This window comes from Pistacia vera, unplaced genomic scaffold, assembly GCF_008641045.1.
Source record: "Pistacia vera cultivar Batoury unplaced genomic scaffold, PisVer_v2 Contig152, whole genome shotgun sequence".
NCBI lineage: Eukaryota > Viridiplantae > Streptophyta > Magnoliopsida > Sapindales > Anacardiaceae > Pistacia > Pistacia vera.
In genome coordinates this window covers 1448206-1472162 of record NW_022195597.1, presented here as the reverse complement: position 1 = coordinate 1472162, position 23957 = coordinate 1448206, and the positions used below count along the sequence as shown (strand labels likewise).

Here is a 23957-nt window from a genome sequence, read left to right as displayed (position 1 = left end):
AGGGCAAAATGGGTATAAAAATCAGATTTCTAGTAATCTTATAATAATAGCCTTGGGAGAGGGTATCAGATTACCTTCTATATTACCAATAGTAAATACTATTTACAATAAATGATACCCGTAATTGCAAACTAAACAACGAAATCTTGAAAAATAAACAAAGATTACCCATTTTATCTTATGTGACCCCGATCCAAACGCATCTATAATGGTATAAAAAATGACATACATATAATGGTATGAAAAATGACATACAAAAGAACTTATTATTTATCATCCCGATTATTAATTCCTCATGTAATTTGTTTGAAAGAAAAAAAAAAAAAAAAAAAATTCAAACTTTGACCCATGTGCATAAAGTACCCGACCCATTTAAAAATTCAGATAAACCTCTCAAAACCGCACAGCCAAAAACTGCAGCTGCTTATGCAGCAAAGACAGACATTTCTGAAAATTATCTAATGTTCTCATAAAAAAATGGACATTTCAATCCCTTTCAAACCAAACCCACTTCTTTCCTCTTCAAATTCACTCACAAAAACAGTTCTTTTTCCGAAAACGCCCGACCCACAGGCCTAGAGTTTCCCGCCAAAATCCCGTTTTTAGAGTTTATTCCTCTGCAAATCCTTATGCGTCAGATGCGTTTTCTTGGCCGAGTATTGCTCGGTCTATTAGGGTCGGGTCGCAGAGGTTTTGGTCCAACTTTGACCAGTCAGTCAAGAGGGAAACTGTGTTTGACTTTGAGGAGGCTAATGTGAAGGTGGGTGAGTTGATGGGTCGAGTTAAGAATGGAGTAAAGAAGGGTCAGGCTGAATTCACTCGGTTCAGGACTGTTTTGGCGCCTGAATTTGTGGATTGGAATCGCTGGGAGCGTTGGAAGGTCATTTTTTTTTGTATTTTAATTGCTACACTTTTGCTTAAATTTGCGTTTGGTTGCTGAGAAAGTTCGGGGGAAAGTGCGGAATCGAAGAAAAAAATGACATTTTTTTAATTGTTCTATTAGCTCTTGTATTGATTAGACGAACATTGGTAAATTTGTTGATTTTGATTGAGACCCTTTTGCTTAATTTTGTGTTTGGTTTGCTGAGAAAGTGCAGGGAAAATGTAGAATTAGAAAAAAGTTTGATATTTGTAATTGTTCTGTTTGTTTTATCTGTACTTGGAGTTATAAGACATTATTATAATTATTTACTGTATGCAGGATATCAAGAATTGGGAGCCTAAAAGGATTGGTACATTAATTCTCTATGTTTTTGTTGTGATTGTTTCCTGTCAAAGAATATATGTAGCTATTTGCGCTCCTTAGCTTGATCGTCAAAAAAAAAAGAGGTAACAGAGCATATGGAGGCATTGATTCCTGAGCCCCCCCCTAGTAATATGAGAAAGTAAGTGATCATTAATTGCAGTTGCATCCAATTGAGGTCATGAATGAGTAATGTTTTGGGAGTCGATTGAAGTCTTTGAGAATTAAATTCTGCTCTTTTCTTGTAGATTTAAGAAGGGTATGTGGAGGAAGACAGCACCTAAAGGTCTGAAATTGAAGAAGTATATTGAAGGGCCTGATGGGACATTAATTCATGATAGATCTTATGTTGGAGAAGATGCTTGGATTGATGACCCACAGCCTTCACAGGAAAATGGGGAAAAGGTTATTGACAGCAATGAAAGAATGAGTGCAGAAGAAACGGAAAAGTTAATTGAAGACTTGAGCATTTCAGGTTAGTTTATTTTTGACAGCCTGAACGGTTAAAAAACTGATGCTGCCTATGGTCTTGACATTAAGTTGTATAATCATTTTTCTGGTCTCATTATATGTTTTATTTCATTTGATTTTGTGGTTCTGGTTGCTAATTTAGCACTGAAATACTGGTTCAAACAAATTGCTTTCTGATTTTGATTTTCTGGCAGTTTTGAATGTAATCTGAAATATGATAACTATGCAGAAAAAGGCTTGTAGATAAAAAATTTATGTTGGATCAGACAGTACATAGAATTTGAATTATTTGTGTTAATTGTAAACCTGCCCTCGGAAAAGGCAGATATTACTTTAATTAATGTGATTATTAGTCATATTAAATTGTCAGTCAATTGTCAATCTTCCCTCCAAAAGATCGACATTACTCTTGATTCCTAATATTAATTTGTGTGTGTGTGTGTGTTATATACTTATGAAGAGGTGAGGTATCATACTAAACTTCCTTACACTTATTTTCTTGATAAGCTAGATAGCTCTGAGGTAAAGTTTTGTTGTCCTTTGTTTTCTTTCTCTCCCCATGCAGCTAACTTGATAAGTGCCTGCAGTGTCTGTATTGCATGGATTTTGGGGTTTCAATTATTTAGTTTTGTATTTTTAAACAAAATTGATTCATCAAATCAAATTTTAGGGTGCGTTTGGTTCAGAGAATGTTGGATTACTGGAAAGTTAGATTACCTTGAAGATACTGGGAATCATAAGGGTTGCTTGGGAGTTTTTTTCTACTAGTTTTGAGGGGTTTTTAATTAGACTGGTTTTGAGGTGTTCTAAAACCATTGCTTGTCAGATTTTTATGCCTGGTTTAAAAACCTTAGAACCAGTATAGTATATTTTGAGGGGTTTATAAAACACCCCAAATTGGGGTGTTTTGGTTGGTTTTAAAACTTTATTCCACAAATACCCTATTACACAAAACTATTTCAATTATATCCAAAAAAAAAAAAAAAAAAAAAATTAACTAATTATGCCCGTCTCCAATCATATTAAATATAAAATATTTTTAAGCAATCATAAAAAAAAAAAAAATAATTAAAATCTCATTTCTCAATGCTTTCTTGGAGAAGTGGAGCTATAATTTTTCAATCATTCCAGAGCTGCAAAGAATGACGAAGAAGGATAAGGAGACTTAATCACATTTGAAGTTATAAAATACTAATAAGTAGAAAACAAATAGAGAACTCTTACCTTGTAATTGAAAAAAAAAAAAACTCCTAAGTACTGGTTGAAGTTGGGGTATTTTTATGGACATATATATAAATTTATCATTTTAAAAAACTGTCAGAGAACCGTTGGAAAATAAACTCTTAAACACAGATTGGGTGTTTTATAAAAACTGTTACTGAAAACCCCTCAAAATCACTACGGTGGTTTACTTTCAAAACCGCTACAGTGGTTTACTCTCATAACCGCTACCATGAAATTCCTAAGCAGACCCTTAGGAAAATGTGTTTGGTTAGTTGGAATAAATTGGTGGGTATGTTATATTAATATGTTTGGTTAGGAGGAATAAATTGGTGGATATGTTATTTAAATTATTAAATTGCCCTCTTTTTAAATATTAATATAATATTATTTTTATTATTAATTTTTGAATAATTTTTTTACCCCCTAGCATTTCAAATTTAGCTAAAACACCCCTACTTATATGAAACTTTAATTTATAATAAAATCAACCCCACCACCCCAAGCCATTGTTCGCCACTGCCATCTACCGTCGAAAGTCGCCGTGAGTAGCCGAGAGACACCAAGAGGCTCCGATATGGCCGTTTCTAGCCATATTAATGGCCGGAAATGGTCAGATCCATGGCCGTTAACGACTATATCTCATCCAGATATGGCCAACAAAAGCCATGGATCTAGCCGAAAATGGCCAGAATAGATCTGGCCATTCCAACCAGATCTATTCTGATATGGTTGTTTTTGGCCAAAAACAGCCGTATTGGAGCTTCTCAGTGATGGTGGAGTACTCACAGTGATTCCAACTTCTTTCGACGGCGGTTTGGTCGGCGGCAGGTGGGTGGGGGTGGTGGTTTGGGTAGGTTGCAATTTGTTTTGAATTTAAGGGTAATTTTGTCCAAAAAGTTAATTAATTTGGGTGAAATAGTAAAAGCCATATTCATGTAAATTAATTTTAAAATAAAGGTATTATTGTCTTAAAATTTTATTAATAAGGGATATAATTGTAACAAAAATAAGATTACCTTAGTAATCTTATAATACCTAAGAAAATGGGGTTATCAAATTACCTCTAATATTAGCAATAGTAACTATTATTGGTATTGGAAGATTACCAAAATTTTATATTACTTGACAACCAAACATGGTAATCAAGTAATATAAGATAATATAACCCTAGTAATCTCATATAACTCCCAACCAAACGCTCCCTAAAGGTTAAATTACCTTATACAGTTTCATGAATTCTTTCAACAGGTTGCTGCTGTTGTCTTTACAGAGGACCTGAAAAGATTGTATGTAAAAATGAAGAAGGTTTTCCATTAGAATATGTTGTACGTGCACGATCTCATTTTTGTTACAGTAGTTTATACTTTCCGTACATCTTCTTGACGTTATATTCTTTTTGTAGGTTGACATTCCCCTCGANTGTATCTGGAATGATTTTTGTACTTTCATATTATTGATGCCTTGAATGGTTATTATTCATGACACCTGGCAGGTACTGCATGGTACTTTTTGCTGGTATTGCAGCTGAAGCTCTTGTTTATGGTGAGGCTGAGTGTGGAGAGAATGATGAAAATCCGTTTAGAAGCATCTGTGTTCTTTTGAGACATCCATTATCTGTAGCCCAGGTATCTCTTCAACTGTTATGTTGCTCAATGTTATTCTAGCTGCTGTTAAAGCTCTGGAAAGTGGCAGCAGTCTTAGTGTTGTTATTAAAAGCATTGAGGAAGCCATGTCCTCCAAAGTATGAACTGCACAAGTTACAAGAATCCTGGTTTCTTGGTTTTGATTTCTTAAGGGTTAATGCTCTTCGTTTGGTTGGTGCTGATGCTGAAACTAAATCTGAATGTGTATTACTACCGTGTACTCGTGTGATTTTGATAATGACATGATACACCAGGAGCATACATGGCCTGAAGTACAGCATCACCTCCAAGCTATACAATAACCACCGTAAGTCCATGACTTGAACTGTTGGGGATGGTCAATCACAGTTTGGACAGTAAAAGGATGAAATGAAGGTATGGTCGAGTATTACTTCTTGTGGTGCTCAAAGTTCGCTGGAGACAGATGGTTGACAATGTTTGAAACCTCAAATTGTATTTTCAATTTCTTAATTTTGGTCCAAGGTTGTTTGTTGTATTTAGATGAATACATAATTGATTGTAGATAAAAAAACAAGGGTCCTCTTGATTATCAAAATTAATGTATATAATTCACCGTTGAAGATTGATTATAATTGCTTGTTCCTTGGAGACTTTCTTCTTGATTCGGCTTGGCACCAAATCTCTCTTCTAATTCATCGTCAATAGACGTTCATGAAGCCAATATTCATGCATCACCCACTTGCAGTTTTCTTCAAACGTTCTTATTGGTACAATTGTATCCATGGATCGTCTTCTGTCAACTGCTGTACACATTTTTTCTCCATGTTCTTCATCCTCTGATTGTAAATATAATGGGGAAGTATTTCTTCATGTTTTGGATCAAAAGGAAAACACTATATAGATAATTATATAGTGTTTTCCTTTTGATCCAACATGTAATCTATAAATAAGATTAATTAACTACATGAATAGTTATAAGTTTATAAACAAATATAATGCATGGCACGATAATATATTATGTTCATCCATCTTGTTCATACAATAAACTCATTAATATTCATACTAATTTGCACATTATAATTTTGTGAGCTCCATTTCGGTACTAAGTCTTGCCTTGCTAATTGATTACTTCAAGTCATTGATATATAGATTGAATTTAAAATATAAATATGACAAACAAAGAAATTTATTTTTCATTAGAAATTCTACAATAAAATACTTAATAATTCTCTCTTGTTCAGGTACAGAAAGTATCAATGAAACAATCTCATTAACTACGAACTGAGTACACTGTTAGGTTGAAGCGTCAGCGGTGCATAAAAATGGTGATTGATTCCATTGCATTACCAACAGCACCATGCTGATGAGTCAATGATGTGCTGGAGTCTTCCATAATGTTTTGCTCACAGCTCCCATTCACGCAGTCGTACTCCATCGTAAACCCCACATTATTAACAATATAATCATCTGCTTCTGCTACTGCTCTCATCATCTCTTCTGAAACAATGTTCTCACCATCCAAACAATTCTTACTATTAACACAATTACCACCATTCGCCTCATATATGTGGCACTCTTGCACGTGTTCATTCTGATTATTACTTTCGGCCATACCTACTTCTTCCAATGTAACCCCTTGATTGGAATCAATCATATAACCGCTTTCTTCTATTTGTAATCCTCCCATACCGCGGTGCTGATCATGAGATGTGTAGAACTCCTGGGTACTGATTTGATTTTTCCAACTCCAATATGCTGCATCTGAGTCTTCCGATATTCTGCCTGCCTTATCCGTCCCCTCCAAATCATTCATTAGACTACTGTTATCAATATAATCACTTTCTTTTCCTTCTAATGCTTCCATCATCCCAACTTCTTGAAGCCCATCTGGAACCTTTAGTTCACCACTCACAGGATTCTCACTATAAACATTATAATTACCACCAAAATCACATGGGTGGCAGTAGCACTCTTGGTTTTTATTACTCCCAATATAATCATTTTTTTCTACTTCTAGTACTCCCATATTCATCCCTTGGTGGAACCCAGAAACTATCAGCTCACCCCCCGCGAAATTGCCACTATTATTATTTCTCATTGTTTCTTCTTCGATGACTTTCTTCTTGATTCGGCAGACAACCAAATCACTCTTCTTGTTCCTCAATAGGCTGTCATGAAGCCGATATTCCTTCATCACCCATTTTCCCTTTTCTTCAGTCTTCTTGGGGATAAACGTAAGACTCCGTTTGTATCCAATGTGTTGTCTTCTGTCACCACCGTTGTACAAATGTTCATCACCCTGAGTTCTCCATGTTCCGCTTCCTGTAGCACGTTCAACTCTGGAACCTTTCTCCGATTTCTTTCTAAGCTTTGTGAAAAAGTAAAGAGTAGTCTCTCTCGTCGCTTTAAAGAAATTCTTCCACGCATCAGTTTCATCGTAGAGATCGCAGTCAATCATAGCAGATGATGAAGAGAGTGGGAAGCCATGAGTTTTGTTGTAAAGATAATGAAGAATGATTTCTTCATCAGTTGGATCAAAACGATAACACAGTGGAATCTCCATTATTGTTAGACTAAAAGATAGAGAAAGGGAGAGAGATTTATATATAGAGACAGTAGCGTGAATAGTAAGTAATCCTACTATATCTTTGTTTCCGTTTTATCGCCTGAGTTTCCTTATTTCTATCAAATTAATGTAGTAAAACAATTTTAATTACCTAGGGTTCTTATTAGATAATTAACTAATACGGACTTGTCTGTAACTAAGTTGAATTTTAGTTAACCTTTATGCCTTATCACTAACATTATTATTAACCAGGAGGGGTGGTTTATATAGAGGGAGAGAAGGGGGGATGTGAGTGTGAAAATTGAAGAGTTGGTTACGTACATAGCAATAGCATTACGATGTCTCTGAATTTATGTCACTTACGTACATAGCATTAATTAATTTCAGCCCTGCTTATTTTTATTTCATATTAATTTCAATTACAATACAAATTTAGAATTCTTATGATGGTTGTACTGCTGTACAGTATTATAAGAAAAAATAAACATAAAAAGAGGGTTGAAAAGGAGTAGGTAAATTACAACAAAACCCTTATGCCGAGGTATACAATCAAAACAAAACATACACAATTGCTTTTACAATAATAAAAGTTCCTAATTGTATATATATTGCATTCAATATCATTTTTAGTGCAACTATAACTCATGTAAGTTGAGCAATCAACATTTATTCATATTTTGATTTACATAGTTTAAAATTTTAATTTCACATTTGGTTATGTAAATTAAAAAATCATTAGATTTTGGTATACAACTACATTATTTCTCTGCAAATCAAAATGGGTCAGATGCATTTTCTTGGCCGAGTATTGCTCAGTCTATTAGGTTCGGGTCGTAGAGGTTTTAATTAAAGTGTATTTGTTTCCGAATTCAAATAGTTTAATATTTAAACTATAGTATAACAATTTTTCTTATAATATATAGTTGAAAATAATATGTGTCATTCCTAATTGTTTCCCAATGAAAATAGAGTAATATTAATCTAGTATAAAGAAGGTGTAATTAAAATCCATATAGATAAATATAATATGTGTCATTGCTAATTAAAATGAGGTAACATTTTTATAGTAAAAAGATAGTAATTGAATTGAAATATGAAGTTAAAATGAGGATGTTATAATTTAATAGAGACGTAGTTACAAAAAATTTCTCTTTTCTATTTGCAATTTAAAATTAATTTAACATCCGGTGGTTATTAGACAAAGTAAAAATAATTGGCAATTAATGTAATATATTTATAAATATAAAACCTTTCTATAATCATAATAGTAGGATCAACTAATTTTATTATTATGAGGATGTTATAATTTAATAGAGACGTAGTTACAAAAAATATTGTTTTGATTTCTTATTTTATAAGTCATGGTTTAGTAATACAATACTAGGATTTCAATTCATATTTTAGTAATATTAGGATTTCAATTCAGTGCTTCAATTGCCTACTTTTGAAACGGATAAAAGATTATGTCTTGGAACCAGTAAAGATAAGTGTCATTGATGAAACTGTAAATATAGTTGATGCATAATCAATTGATGTGAAACTATATATAGACAATTGTTAATGGTTTTAAGCACTGCAAAATTATGACCCTCGATGTCAATGAATTGGCAAGTTATAAATGAAGTGGATAGAGAGAATAAAAGAGTCATTGCAGAATTGAGTGATCAATTCGATAACTTCACTACACTAATCGAACGGATATTAATTTTTTCCTCGATCATCCAAATGAGCAACAAATCTTGTATGCTTTAACTGAAGAATAAATTATTACTACAATTAGACAAGAAGAGAAAAGAAATAATCATAAGGTCATTAGTATGGAAATATAAAAGTTTTGTGCCATGAAGCTCTAAACATACTTGAGAAGCTAAAAATATTTTGGTTTCAATAAGAAAGTATCATGCTAGCGAGTTATTATATATTCGCAAGTTAAAATATGTGATAACAATTTTAAAGCATAAATCATTATCCCAAACAACTTTAAATAAAAATTTTATATCATCTTATACTATTAATGTAATATAAAATATATTTTTTATAATATTTAGATAATTATCACTATTTAGAGGCAACTTTCCTTAAGGTAAGAATTAGACAAATTATAACTTATTACACTATAAAGTTTATTTTTATTTATAACTATTCCAAATTAAGATTATAATTTTTTATGACTATATAGAGTTTATTCCTATATAGAATATCACTATAGAGATGTTTTACTATATATACATATATATTTATATTATATTATAAATATTATTATATATATATATATATAACAATTAATGTAATTTATAAACATGTTACTTTATATAATTCATATAATCATGTTATTATAAGAGTGATGCTATTGGTCCCATATTTTATCTCTTTAGATCTAAGTTATTATGAAAATTTTAATTACAATTTTATCCTTTATTAAAATTATTAAATAAGACATAAAAAAAAAATTACATGGATCTAAAAATTTTATTTCCTCTTACAATCATAAACCCAAATTATATTTTGAAACAATGGAGATGAAATTTAAGAAATTGATAGAGTTTGATCAAGATCACATAAGTACTAAATTCTTCCCAAATTTAATAAACCCTAATTATATTTTCAACAATGGAGACAAAATTTATGTAATTGAAAGAGTTTGATGAAGATAAGTAGTAATTTTTTTTGCTTTGTTATTTTTTACTGTCCAAAAAACTTATAAAATAGTTTGATGGATTCAAAATTAATAATAAATGTCTTCATTTTGATTTTCTCCAATACTATTCATAATTTAATAGAACCAAATGTTATCATGATAGTTTGATCATGATGCATTACCGTCGTGGTCATGGTTATCATATCAAATGCTAGGGGACACTGAGAGCCGCATCGGCGCATCCTATCTAAAGAATCTGTCCCATTTGTTGGATGAACTCTTGATTGAACTTTTAACTCAACTGTTGATTTTATACCCGCGGATGACAAAGTAAGTGTTCTGGAATCAGAGAAGCGGGCTTGGGAAGCTTCACCAGAAGCTCAGGCAAATCAGAGATGCACTCAATTTCTGGAGAAAACATGATGCTGAAAGAAAAAGTTCATAATAGACTAAGACTGCTTTTTATGAGGTTTGTTTCATGAAAAAAAATCACATGTTGGAATCCCTAATTTGAATTAAACTGACAAGATTTCCATTTCCTAGTTAAATACTTACAATGTAAATTTAGAAAGGAGTTCTTGTCCAAATACTGGTGTGTGCTCTGACAAAAGATGTCTCATGAGTAAGTCTGAATCTTGAAGGATCTGCATATTAACATACACCTGGTTTAGCTTCGAAGATGATATGCAAATCTAGGTATTCGGATGTAACTTGGGGCATTCGGGTTCAGGAATCCAAAAAGATAATTAATCAATTAAACGATTTTCGATTTCTCAAGGAAAATATACCATTTGAGAACTCATAGTCAGGGGTTTGAGATTACAACTCCCACTTCTTCCATTTACGAACCTGTCCAACATAACTATATGTTAATGCAAAACACGTATAAAGTAGCAATTTTTGAAACTAAGCAGAGTCTTCTACTTTCAATACCTTTAGCCTCCCAAGCATCATGGTAATAGCATTGTATACCACATGAAAGACAGCCAAGAAGAAGATGAAGATTTAGTTAAGTGTGACCAAAGCTTATAAATTGAATCCAGGCTCATTCGCGAGAAAATGTAGGATGTGACAGTGCCACCATTATAGATGATGCAACCAAGTTTAAGTTTAAGCATCATGGGTTATAAGTGTACGTAGTATTACCCTTTACGCAATATTATTATTTGGTAAACACCATGTTCGTCTGAAATCCTAACCTGCTAATTACTTCAAGCCATTGATATATGGATTGAATTTGAAATATAAACATCACAAACACAGAAGTTTAATTTTCATTAGAAATTCCAAATTAAAATACTTAATAATTATCTCTTGTTCACGTACAGAAAGTATCAATAAAACAATCTCATTAACTACGACTGAGTACACTGTTGGGTTGCAGCTTCAGCGGTGCATATGAATGGTGATTCTAGTCTTCTTCATTATTGATTCCATTGCATTGCTACATTACCACTCACAGGATTCTCACTATTAACATTATAATTACCACCAAAATCATATGGGTAGCAGTAGCGCTCTTGGTTTTGATTGCTCCCAATATAATCATTTTTTTCTACTTCTAGTACTCCCATATTCGTCCCTTCGTGGAACCCAGAAACTATCAGCTCACCCCCCACGAAATTACCACTATTATTATTTCTCATTGTTTCTTCTTCGATGACTTTCTTCTTTATTCGGCAGACAACCAAATCACTCTTCTTGTTCCTCAATAGGCTGTCATGAAGCCGATATTCCTTCATCACCCATTTTCCCTTTTCTTCAGTCTTCTTGGGGATAAACGTAAGACTCCGTTTGTATCCAATGTGTTGTCTTCTGTCACCACCGTTGTACAAATCTTCATCACCCTGTGTTCTCCATGTTCCGCTTCCTGTAGCACGTTCAACTCTGGAACCTTTCTCCGATTTCTTTCTAAGCTTTGTGAAAAAGTAAAGAGTAGTCTCTCTCGTCGCTTTAAAGAAATTCTTCCACGCATCAGTTTCATCGTAGAGATCGCACTCAATCACAGCAGATGATGAAGAGAGTGGGAAGCCATGAGTTTTGTTATAAAGATAATGAAGAATGATTTCTTCATCAGTTGGATCAAAACGATAACACAGTGGAATCTCCATTATTATTAAACTAAAAGATAGAAGGCAGTAAATTAAGTAAGAGAAAGGGAGAGAGATTTGAATATTTATATATAGAGGCAGTAGCGTGAATAGTAAGTAATACTACTATATCTTTGTTTCCTTAATATTGCTTTAGGTTTGATCGCCTGAGTTTCCTTATTTCTATCAAATTAAACTAGGAAAACAATTTTAATTACCTAGGGCTCTTATTAGATAATTACCTTTCTGCCTTATGTTCTTCGGGTTCGGGGAGGCAGAATACAAGCACATCAATGTTATTCATTCGATACCTATAAGTAGACATCCAATGTAGTGTTAATTATTATACTAGGAAATTCGTTATTTTTCTGTTTCCTTATGTTTTGGTTTTATTTTGTTAACTAATTGATTACTTCAAGTCATTGATATATAGATTTAATTTGACAAACAAACAAGTTTAATTTTCATTAGAAATTATGAAATAAAATACTTCATTATTCTCTCTTGTTTATGAATAGACAGTATCCATAAAACGATCTCATTAATCATAAACTGAGCACTGTTGGGTTACTGCTTCAATGGTGCATAAAAATGGTGATTCCATGCATTGCTACATTACTAACGGCATCATGCTGATAAGACAATGATGTTTTGGAGTCTTCCATAATGTTTTGGTCACACCTCCCGTTCACTCAGTCGTCCATTGTAAACACTAAGAATCGAATTATAAGAAACCCTACTCTTTCCATGCAATCATCAGTGCATTGATTCATTGTAAATAGCTAGTCATCTGCCATGAGTACCGCCTCCAGTTCTTAATCAAAAGTGGAGTTTGATTGATCAGATGGCACCACTGAAGTATTATTATTAGCCAAAAAGTTTCTGCCATTGATATTCTTCATCAGCTCTTCACCTTCTCCTTGATTTGGCAGTGCACGTAGAGATCGAAAGGATTAGTATTAGCAGGAACTAAACTTTCATGGAGACGATACTCGTGCATCACCCATTTACCCTTTTCTTCGTTCTTCTTCTCTTTCAGCACAAACGTGAAGCTCTTCTTGTAGCCTACGTGCTGTTTCTGCTCACCGCCATCAACACTCATATACACATCCTTATCATGTTGCGATCTCCATGTTCCGGATTCCGTAACTCTCCCAATCTTCTTAAGCTTCGTAAAAGCATAAAGCCTGTCCTCTCTTCTCTCTTCCAAACGTGAGTTTCATGGTAAACATGACTGTCAATCACAGCGTTGGAAGGAAGCTGAAGACCATGGACTTTGTTATAGAGATAAAATATTATCTCCTCGTCGGTGGGATCGAACCTAAAACACAATGGCAAGCAATCCATTGGTTTCCGTATTACTGAATAATAAGAGAAGAGTAACAATTTCTAGAGTTGGTTTCCTTATTAAAATTAAAATCTATTACGTTTCCTAATTAGAAAGGTGTTAGATACATAAATTTGCATCAACTAGAGAATTCCGATTGATCATTTCAAAACCGGAATGGATGTGAGCATGATTAAAGATAATAAGTGATGAAGGTATCAAGATGTAATAAAGTAAAATATAATGAGAATTTTTAAAGTGGTTCGGCGAGGTAAACTCTAAAGCCTACGACCACTGTTTTGTATTTATGGTGAGAGCTTACAATGTAAATAAAAGAAATAAGATATGAAAAAGAGTTCTGGCCTCAATAACAAACCAGTCCATGTATTAATTTATTTATACAGCTCAGGTTGTTATACTTACAATGACAAGAATACATTTGAAATAAGCAATAGATATCAAGTACAAGATATACGAAAGCAAAGTTTAAAATGGAATCAAGTTGTTGGAGTTGATAAGGTTGTTGCAGATGTTGAAGCCGGTGGCGATAAGTCTGCTGTGTTGAGAGTGGACTAAGTCTCTTGCTTAACATCCCCTTACAAGCTGAAAGGGGGTAGGCACACTTGCAGCTTGTTCCGAAGTTCACAAAAGCGACTGGTGCTTAATCCTTTTGTAAAAACATCAACAATCTGATCTTGGGAACAAATAAACTGGAGTGTATATCTTTATTTAGAACTTTCTCATGGATAAAATGGTAGTCAACTTTGATATGCTTGGTTCTCGCATGAAAGACAGGATTAGAGGCTAAAGCTAATGCACCAATGTTGTCACACCAAATTGTGGGAGGGATAGGGAGGGATATACAGAGTTCTTTGAGAAGCATTCTAACCCAATAGAGTTCGGCTGTGGTGATTGCTAAATCCTGATACTCCGCTTCAGTGCTAGAACTGGCTACAACAGTTTGTTTCTTAGCAGTCCAAGACACTAAACATGAACCAAGAAATACACCATAACCTGTAGTTGAACAGCAATCATCCGGATTACCAGCCCAATCGGAGTCGCAATAGGCTTGAAGAGTAAGAGATCCTTTTTGATACCATAAGCCGTTGTCAATTGTTCCTTTAAGGTAGCGGAGAACCCGCTTAGCAGCAGACCAATGAGTGGATCTTGGACAGTGCATATGTTGGCACAGCTGGTTAACTGAGAAAGCAATATCCGGACGAGTCAAAGTGCAATATTGTAAAGCACCAACAGTTTGGCGATACTCAGTAATTTGGGCTGCCGAGAGAGGTTCACCATCATGAGCTGAAAGCTTTAGTCCGGAAAAGCATGGTGAGGGATAAGGTTTGGCACCAATCATCTTAGTGCGATGGAGAAGATCACCAACGTATTTTGATTGCCGGAGGTGTAAGCCCATAGAATCTCGATGAGTTTGAATGCCAAAAAAATAATTTAATGAACCAAGATCCTTCATTTTGAATTCCAGTTGCAACTTGGCAATAAGAGAAGGATGCATGCCTGTCACAAGAATATCATCCACATAGATGAGAAAGAACAAGTGAATGTTTCCTTAATGATAAATAAATAATGAAGAGTCCACCGGCGAGGAAGTAAATCCAAACTGAAGTAGAGACCGAGATAGGCGCATGAACCAAGCTCGTGGGGCTTGTTTGAGTCCATATAAGGGCTTCTCAAGCTTGAAAACATAGGTAGGAAAATCCGGATGAACAAAGCCTTGAGGTTGCTTCATATAGACTTCCTCTTGTAAAACACCATGCAAGAAAGCATTAGAAACATCCAATTGGCGTATTTTCCAATCAAAGTGAACAGCAAGAGCAAGAATGACTCGAATTGTGGACGATTTAATAACTGGACTGAATGTCTCAGTGAAATCTATGCCACATTCTTGTTCAAAACCTTTAGCCACTAATCGGGCTTTAAGTCTATCAACCTGACCAGTGGATATTTGTTTAACCTTGTAGACCCATTTGTTATCAATAACATTATGATTCAAAGGTCGAGGGTAGAGTATCCATGTACGGTTTGCAATCAGAGCATCATATTCTTCTTGCATAGCCGTGCACCAGTCAGGAATCAATGAGGCTTGTTTGTAAGAACGAGGTTCAATTGGCATTGTTATACTGGTGAGAGCCTTAAGAGGATGTTTTGTGGAGTAGAATGTCTTATACTCAGGGAAGGTGCGAGGCTTGAGATGGCCTATTTGAGACAGAGTGGTCATAGGATGGGATCTTTGAGATGCAAGAGGAATTACAAGTGCGGGTAAAGAGTGAGGCGGAGATGGAGAAATATTTGGACTTGAACTGGATGTTGGAGCAACGAAATCATATGAAGATGATAAAGGGGTTCGGTTAGGAGAATTATGAGAGGTAGATGAATTGGCATGAGTGCTAAGAGATAGATCAGATCCATTAGTAGAGAGAGATAAATCAGAATTAAAACTTGAAGGAAAGGAGATAGGGAAGGAATTACCATGAGATGTAGCCACTGTGGAAGGTTGTGAGGGCTTCAAACCATCCTTTGCAAGAAACATAAGTTCATCAAAAACCACATGACGAGAGATAAAAAATTTATGAGAAACTAGATCTAGACACCTATAGCCGCATTGATTGGCACTATAACCCAGAAATATACACTTCTTAGTATGAAACATGAGTTTGTGAGATGCATATGACCTCAAAAGCGGATAACAAGCACATCCAAAGGCACAAAGGAATGTATAATCAGGAATGATGCCAAACAATTTGAAGAAAGGTGTGTCATTGTTAAGGACCAATTTAGGCAAACGATTAATAAGGTATATGGCAGTTAAGAATGCATCAACCTAATATGTGAGAGGTAAATGAGATTGAGCAAGTAAGGATAATCCCATTTCAGTAATATGTCTATGTTTTCTCTCAGCAATTCCATTTTGTTGAGGAATGTGGGGACATGTAATGCGATGATGAATGCCATTGGCTACAAGAAATGATTGAAATGGTTTAGACATGTATTCACCACCTCCATCAGTTTGGAAGTTCTTAATTTTGCAAGATAACTGATTTTCAATAAGAACCTTAAATTTGAGAAAACATGCATAGACATCAGATTTATTTTGAATAGGCTAAAACCATGTAAACCGAGAGAAATCATCTATGAAAAGAACATAATAACGGCAACCACTAAGAGATTGAGTTAAGCAAGACCAAACATCGGAGTGAATAAGTTCCAAAGGTAAACTTGTTATTCGATGAGAACTTAAAAAGGGAAGTTGCTTGCCTTTACCAAGTTGACAAGGCTCACGGACTTTAGTATTATGCAATGAACCAACATAAGGCAGAGAATGTTTATTTAATAACTGAATAACAATTGAATGGGAAGCATGGCCTAATCTAAAATGTCAAACTGGAACCAATGCTTTGACTCATACTACCGTTGCCATTGCAAGTGGTTTATTGAGAACTAACGACTGCAAATTGATGGGATAAAGTCCACCACTATTCTGTCCTTCCAATAGTGTACTCCTCGTTCGGTTGTCCTTGACAAAATAATGAGAAGCAGTTAGAATGAAGAACCAGTTATTGTCAAGACAAAATTGATTAATAGAGAGTAAATTAGCAGAAGCTTGAGGGCAATGGAGAACATGACTAAGTTTAAGTGAAGAAGCAGGGGTATGGAGAACAATGGAACCAGTATTTTTGATATTCAAACCTTGTCTATTACCAACAGCAACATGGTCTTGTCCAGTATATAGCTGTGCAAGAGTCAGCTGCTCAAGATTGGTTGTAATATGCTGATTAGCCCCACTGTCAGCGAACCAAGGATCTTCGGCAACATGAGTAGCATCAGTGTGAGCAACCATAGCCACTAATTGAGTAGGAGGATGGCGACCTTGAAAAGCATAGTCCATGCGATGAAAACAGTCAAGTGCCTGGTGGTTTGGTTTTCCACAGATTTGGCAAGGGGTGCGTGGGGTATTAAAGGTTTGCTGAGGGTGGTTTGGTCGAGGAGAAGGATAAAATTGGGTATTAGGTATAGGCTTTTTGGAGTAGTATAGAGGTTGGAAGGTTTGCGGGTGGGATTTTGTGGGGTATTTTGGCTTTCTGTTGTAAGGTTGTTGGGAATGTTTGGGAACAAACAGGGCTAAATTATTGGTTTCAGGTGGGCTAAATTATTGGTTTCAGGTGGGGTATTTTGGCTTTCTGTTGTAAGATAGTAACTCGGCTTGGAAGTCTTCAAAAGAGAGAGCTTTTGTCTCGAGTGGCAAAGGACAGAGAAGTGACAAAGGGGTGATATGAATGATTCAAACCACTCACAATATAAGCAATTAAATCATCATCATCAATGGTCTTACCAACAGCTCCTAGTTGTGCTGCTAGTTGCTTTGCTGAATCAAGGTAAACTGCACACTTCATGGAACCGTGATTCAACGTTTGGAGGAGTCGCTTCAAGTGGTTAATGCGAGATCGAGATAGAGAAGCAAATTTGTTGGCCAAGGCAAGCCAAGCAGTTCGGGCTGAATTGAGACCATACACATATGTTGCCACTTTATCAGAAAGAGTAGCATTAATCCAGCCTAAAACAAATTGATCCTTCCGATTCCATAGGATATACTCAGGATTGAGAGTAGTTGTTGGTTTCCCTTGATCATCAATGAGAAAATGAGAGGGGCACGGTAGAGAACCATCCACGAAGCCCATTAGATCATGACTTTTGAGAACCAGAACAATTTGAGACAACCACATCAGATAGTTGGTCTCATCCAACTTAGCCGAAACAAGTTGACTAAGATTGGGGCAATAAAGTTGATAGATGATAAGGCAGCCATTTAGACGAGGTGAAAAAAAAAAAATTTGAAGGATCAGTGTAGACGTGCGTGAGCAGAATGCTCTGATACCATAAAAGAAATAAGATATGAAAAAGCGTTCTAGCCTTAATAACAAACTAGTCCGTGTATTAGTTTATTTATATAGCTTAGGTTGTTATACTTACAATGATAAGAATACATTTGAAATAAGCAATAGATATGAAGTACAAGATATACGGAAGCAGAGTTTAAAATGGAATCAAGTTGTTGGAGCTGATAAGGTTGTTGCAGATGCTGAAGTCGTTAGTGATAAGTCTGCTGTGTTGAGAGTGGACTAAATCTCTTGCTTAACAGTAAATTCTATGAAAATTTTGTAACCCATTTTTCATAATTTGAGGGGGGTTTATATACAAGATTTGTAGGAAGGAAAAAGTGAAAACAAAGGGATTACAATTGATCTAAAATGTAATTCCGATATTCTCGCGATTGGGTGCTGGGATTGTGTAGAAATTGTTGTTGATCTAATTTTTTCCTCAATATCTGGGATCTGAGATAATCCGGGAATTGATTGAATGATTGCTCGGATTATTTGCGACTAGCTTATGCTAGGTCGAGTTACAACTCAACGAACTTATGCTGGGTCGATCAAACATCGTTGCCGAGCTGGTTCTCAGTCGAGCTATATCCTCACGATAACTCGAGCTTGGCGGAAAAATCACACACAACAAAAGAATAATCTTTATTTAAGATATTTATTTTCTAATTAAAATTTAAAATAAGGTAATATTTTTATTTTAAAAAATCGCAATTAAAATATGTGCTTAATGAAAATAATTAAAAATAGTTCTTCAAGTAGGCAGAATAAAATCACATCAATGTTATTCGCCTTCAATTTCACATCAATGTGTTCATCAACTCATGATTTTGGAATTAAACAAACTAAATATATAGACCTGCAGTGTATAGGATTTAATTAATTCCTAGTGTTAGAAATCCCACGTAAAAAATTATTAGGGAGCTTGAGTTTATAAAGGGGAAATCCCTCCGTCTAATAGCATTTTAGTTGTAAAACTCCTAACTTGTAATAAATGGTATCATGGTAAATCTGATTTGAAATGTCAAACGCATATGAATCCCACATCGGAAGTGAATCTCCAAGCATGTTATTATAAATTCTTTTATTCACTTTCTCATTCTATGCTAATTTTCTTAATTAAAAATTTATCATAAACTTTCTTCAAATCCCTTCCAAGTTATTATAAACTCTTTCAATAATTAAAAAAAAAAAAAAAGACAAGAGTGTTAGGGCCAAAAAATGTCCTCGGCCCAAATAGGATAACGTGTCCGACAAAAAGGAAAAGCCTAGGCCCAATCCCGATGTAGCCCAAGCCAGAACTCCCAGGATAAGGCCCATTCGGTACGAAGTACAATCAGTTCAAACCAACCTAGGCCTCCTAATCCTAGTACACTTCTTGGGCCTATAGTCGAATTCAGAGCCCACGATCACTTACGGATCACATTCCTACTCGAACCTTGATAAGGTAGTCCACTACCATCCCAATTCCTCCAAGGTCCTTGTCAGAGTCATACTCGGACTCCCTTTCACGCCAGGATAATGGGGCCAAAGGATATATCCCTGGAGAAAACGGATTACTATGAGAACTCCCAATCCCACCAGGATTGGGAGACCAGACAGTCACTATTTAAACAAAGGTCAACCCTCTTGCAGGACAGATTACATTACACCTTCAGACCCCGGAATTCCCACTTGAGAACTTCACACTACAGCCGTAGTTACAGTCCCCGACTAGACTTCTGGTAACCTCTCTACTCCCTAGCCCTCACTAAATCAGTCTCTTTCAGCTTTGCTGACTTGAGCGTCGAAGTGCCTACGGCAAACACCACCCTGGTGTTTTTCGTCGCTTCACGTTTGTTTCTCTACGTGTGCAGGTACAATAGATCGCTAGTGGTCTCAACCTCACGGAATCAATCCATCCTTCCGTACAGGTAGATTTTTATGTCTACAAAAAGCATTTAATTAAACTTATGACAATTTACATCTATGTAAATTTACGGGGTTTTAAATATTTATCAAAATTCATCTAAACTTCTTTAAAATTTGTTACTTTTATTTGGAAAGATTTTCTATTTAATTTATCTTTTTTTCTTCAGTTTATTGTTAATAAGAGTAATGTAGCATATTATATTAAAATTTTCATCTTAAATAATATATTATGGTAAAAAAACTCATCACTTATTATCCCAAATTATTAATTTACTAGTTAAAAAGCCCGCGTTGTGCTGGTTGCTTATAAAATTGGTTTTGACACCATATTTGTTTAAATAATTGGATGTTTCAATTGGTTGATATTTACTATAGAGGTACATACGTTGTATAGGTCGGAAATGATCTATTGAATCTCCTAATTATGTTAGTTATAAATTACAGAACATACTAACATAATTTTAAAATTATACAATATAAATACTATCCTAAGATTGAGTAAAATAATAAATTAGAAATAATTTGTGATAGTATTTAATTTAATGTTCAATTAATAATTAAAGTAATAAATAATAAAGAAATTAATAATAGTATTTTCATATAAATATTACATGTGAATGTATACCTATTTAATCAATTTAAGTATTATTAAATTGTACTGTTTTGTAAATCGGACAATTAATGTTGAACCAACAGTCCTACCGTTTTGCTTGAAAATTGGGTTACTATTTATTTAGGGTTAACATTGAACTGTAATGTTTTGTGAACCAGACAATTAATGTTGAACCAAAGGTTCGGCCGCTTTGCTTGAAAATTGGGTTACTATGTATTTAGGGTTTTCTTCATTTCCCTTTTAGCTGGCATATATTTGCGCAGATTTGTTTATAGAATTGTATTTCAAGTATTGTTATTTGTCGATAATATAATGTTGTTTATACTAATTTACTCGCTCTAGGACAATTCAATTTTATTTATGCAGGCACAACATACAAACTGAAGAAACAAACTCAAATATTCAATACATCAGACATTCGCACATTATCTATTGGAACTGGATGTATTTTTGCCCAAAGTGTGATATTTTCTTCTCTTTTCTTTTTCTTTTCAACTTTTTATTATAACCCTGAACATTCTTGAGGGTTTGGTTGGATCTGGAATCGAAGGGTAAACCTACAAAAACATTCAAATGCTCTCTTACTGATGTTTGACGTCAAAGCTTCATTTAGATAGGGCCATGGTTGAGAGTTGTCTGCCTGTACAATCTTTCCATGAATCACCAAAAATTTTCTGATACTCATCTACCACTTTCCAGAAGAAGCATAAAACCTTCTAAACAACTATTCAGTTGATGATTCCTTCGCCACTATACACACCCTGATCCCAAAGCAACTGTGAGATCTATCTTCAAATGAGATCCATTAATCACCAGTCACATCAATTAAATATGCACAATAATCTAATAAACAAATTGAATAGAGTGAGAGAATACGGATAAATATGTTATATTTAATAAATTCCATGCTTCAGTTCTCTTTATTGTACAAATTACATCAAGCTACAGTTAATCACAAAATCATGTCATAATCAAAATACCAGTTAAACCAAAAAAATGAAAATGATTTGATAACTGGGTGGTCCACAGGAATATGGGCAACCCATTTTCTAAGGTTTTATGTTTATGCTGAGGACTCTTGATTATAAATATAAAAATGGTTTACTTGCCCATTGTATATGGTGACATTCACCCCTTTTGCAAGTAGTTCATCCACTTGTAAGATAAAAGATGATTAATGTAAAATTTAGAATCATCTTATGAAAATAAAACAAAAACCCATATCACAAATGCACCCAAAATGATAAGGATGTGTTTGGCAACCATGCATTTTATTTATGAGAAGATAGTATGGAATGTTTGACTTCAATATTAAACCAAATGAAAGGAGTTATAGTTGAGCTTTCAAACACATTTGAGTGGTGACAAAGGAATCATACATTTCCAGACAGAATGATTCCTTCAAAGTATAAATTAAGTTATTTATGTCAATTAAATCATGAAAAATATGCCAATACTAAGTTTTTTTGAAATTTCTAATGTACCTCATTAATCTTGGGTCTCATAAAATCACCTTGAAGCTGTGTGAATACGTAATCCGATTGCCCTCCTCATCTGTCAAAAGTATAAACAAAATCTTGAGTAAAATATCAAACCATTCACTTCGATTTTTTATTTGAAAAGGGGTTGAAGAAGACTTGCGTCACATTTTCAGGAATAATCTTGAGCTTCTTTTTAATTTCACCATTCATCAACCTATCAAGATCACCATCTCCATCAGGAGTAGTAGCAGATTTCAAGTAACTCAAGTATCTTGAGTACCTTCTTATTGCAGTATCTTGATTACCTTCTTATTGCAATTTTTTCTGAAGAAGTACCTTCTTATTGCAAGAATCTCCATATCAAAAGCATCAAGTTCAAGCCTGTTTGGTACAGTAATAGCATAATACGGTAAACTCAGTTTTCCCTTCTGTGACTTACTTTTTTCACCGACCACAAAGTCATTAATCTTAATCAATACATCATTGCATGCATCAAACAGATATTCAACTTTTTTGGAGTATTTCCTGACTAAACCCAGAAGAAAGTATGCCAGAACTCGATATGTCACAGCATCAAAGTCATAGCAAAATCTCCTTTGCAAACCACCAAATAAATAAATAAATAAATAAAGGGGAAGAAGGTAAAGTGGAACCAGAAATTTAAGTTACCAGAAAAAATTGACAATAATCTAAACTTGCAAAAGTAAACAAAAAAATTGCACTGAAAATGTGAGCTAAATTCTCACTAATGTTAGAGAACACAATCCAGTGGTTTTGGCAGTCGCCATGTTCCAAAATACTTAATTCATTATGCCTTCAAAAGTGTTCTGCTGTACTTCGAGGGGCATTTTACATTTCCTGCGTTTCTTAAAATTTATTACAGATTGACTTAATCAAGTGTCAATCAATTTATCTCACCCAAACCGCATTCTGAAGGTTATGACTCTAACACATAGCTTTCAAAGTGCCTAAAGTGTTTAAGAACTCGAATATGTAGATTTTTACTGTCTTGAAAAAATGCTAAACCTTTGGTTTTACATATGTCCATTATCCATTCTGAATCAACCAAATAAGCAATTACTAAATGCAAAAGTTAGCAGTAAATCAAACTTCAGTGTGAAAATTTGTTAGTGATATCGGGTCCATACCCGAATCCAGTAAAAATTGTAAAAAGCCTGAAGCAAAACAATTCACTGTATAAAAACACAATTTAGTTGTCATTTATTTCATTAACAAAACTGTTTTTTTTTTTTTTTAATACAGTATCACGGAGCTGCTGCTAGCACTAATCACTTCTTCAAGTTCATTCCATGAATTTGTGGCATCGACAAATTGACCATCTTCAAGTTGCTGCTTAATTTTTGGACCCAGACTGTTTGCCAAAGGGTATCATATTTAACTTTTATCATAGCAGAAAATTTACAGCCGCTTAATTATCTGCTTTTATTTTGTTTACACGGAATGTTAAATATGCGATGCAGACCTGTTTGATTTCTCCAAGCCATTGTTATCAAGCCGCGAGACATCCTTAAGCTGAGGACCCTTATTAATAAAATTTTAGATTATTGAGAATGTTAGATTACTGAGAATATTGGATTACTGAAAAGTTAGATTACCTTGAAGATTACTGAGAATATTTAGAAAAATATGTTTGGTTAATTAGTGAGTATGTTATATTAATATGTTTGATTGAGAGGAATAAATTGGCGGATATGTTATTTAAATTACTGAATTGTCCTTTAATTAAATATTATTATTATATTATTTTTTAATATTTATTATTATTTGGATTATATAACCCCCCTGTATTTAAAAACTTAGCAAAAACAACCCATAATAAAAGTTTGAAAAATCAACAAAGAACTCCCACCAACCCAGCGGCTGTCGGCAG

The 23957-nt window shown here is 34.3% G+C and overlaps 1 pseudogene; it reads left to right on the top strand.

The window, feature by feature from the left end:
- Window positions 1-392: 392 nt before the first annotated feature.
- LOC116124441 overlaps window positions 393-23957 on the top strand; it is a 34585-nt pseudogene continuing 11020 nt past the window's right edge.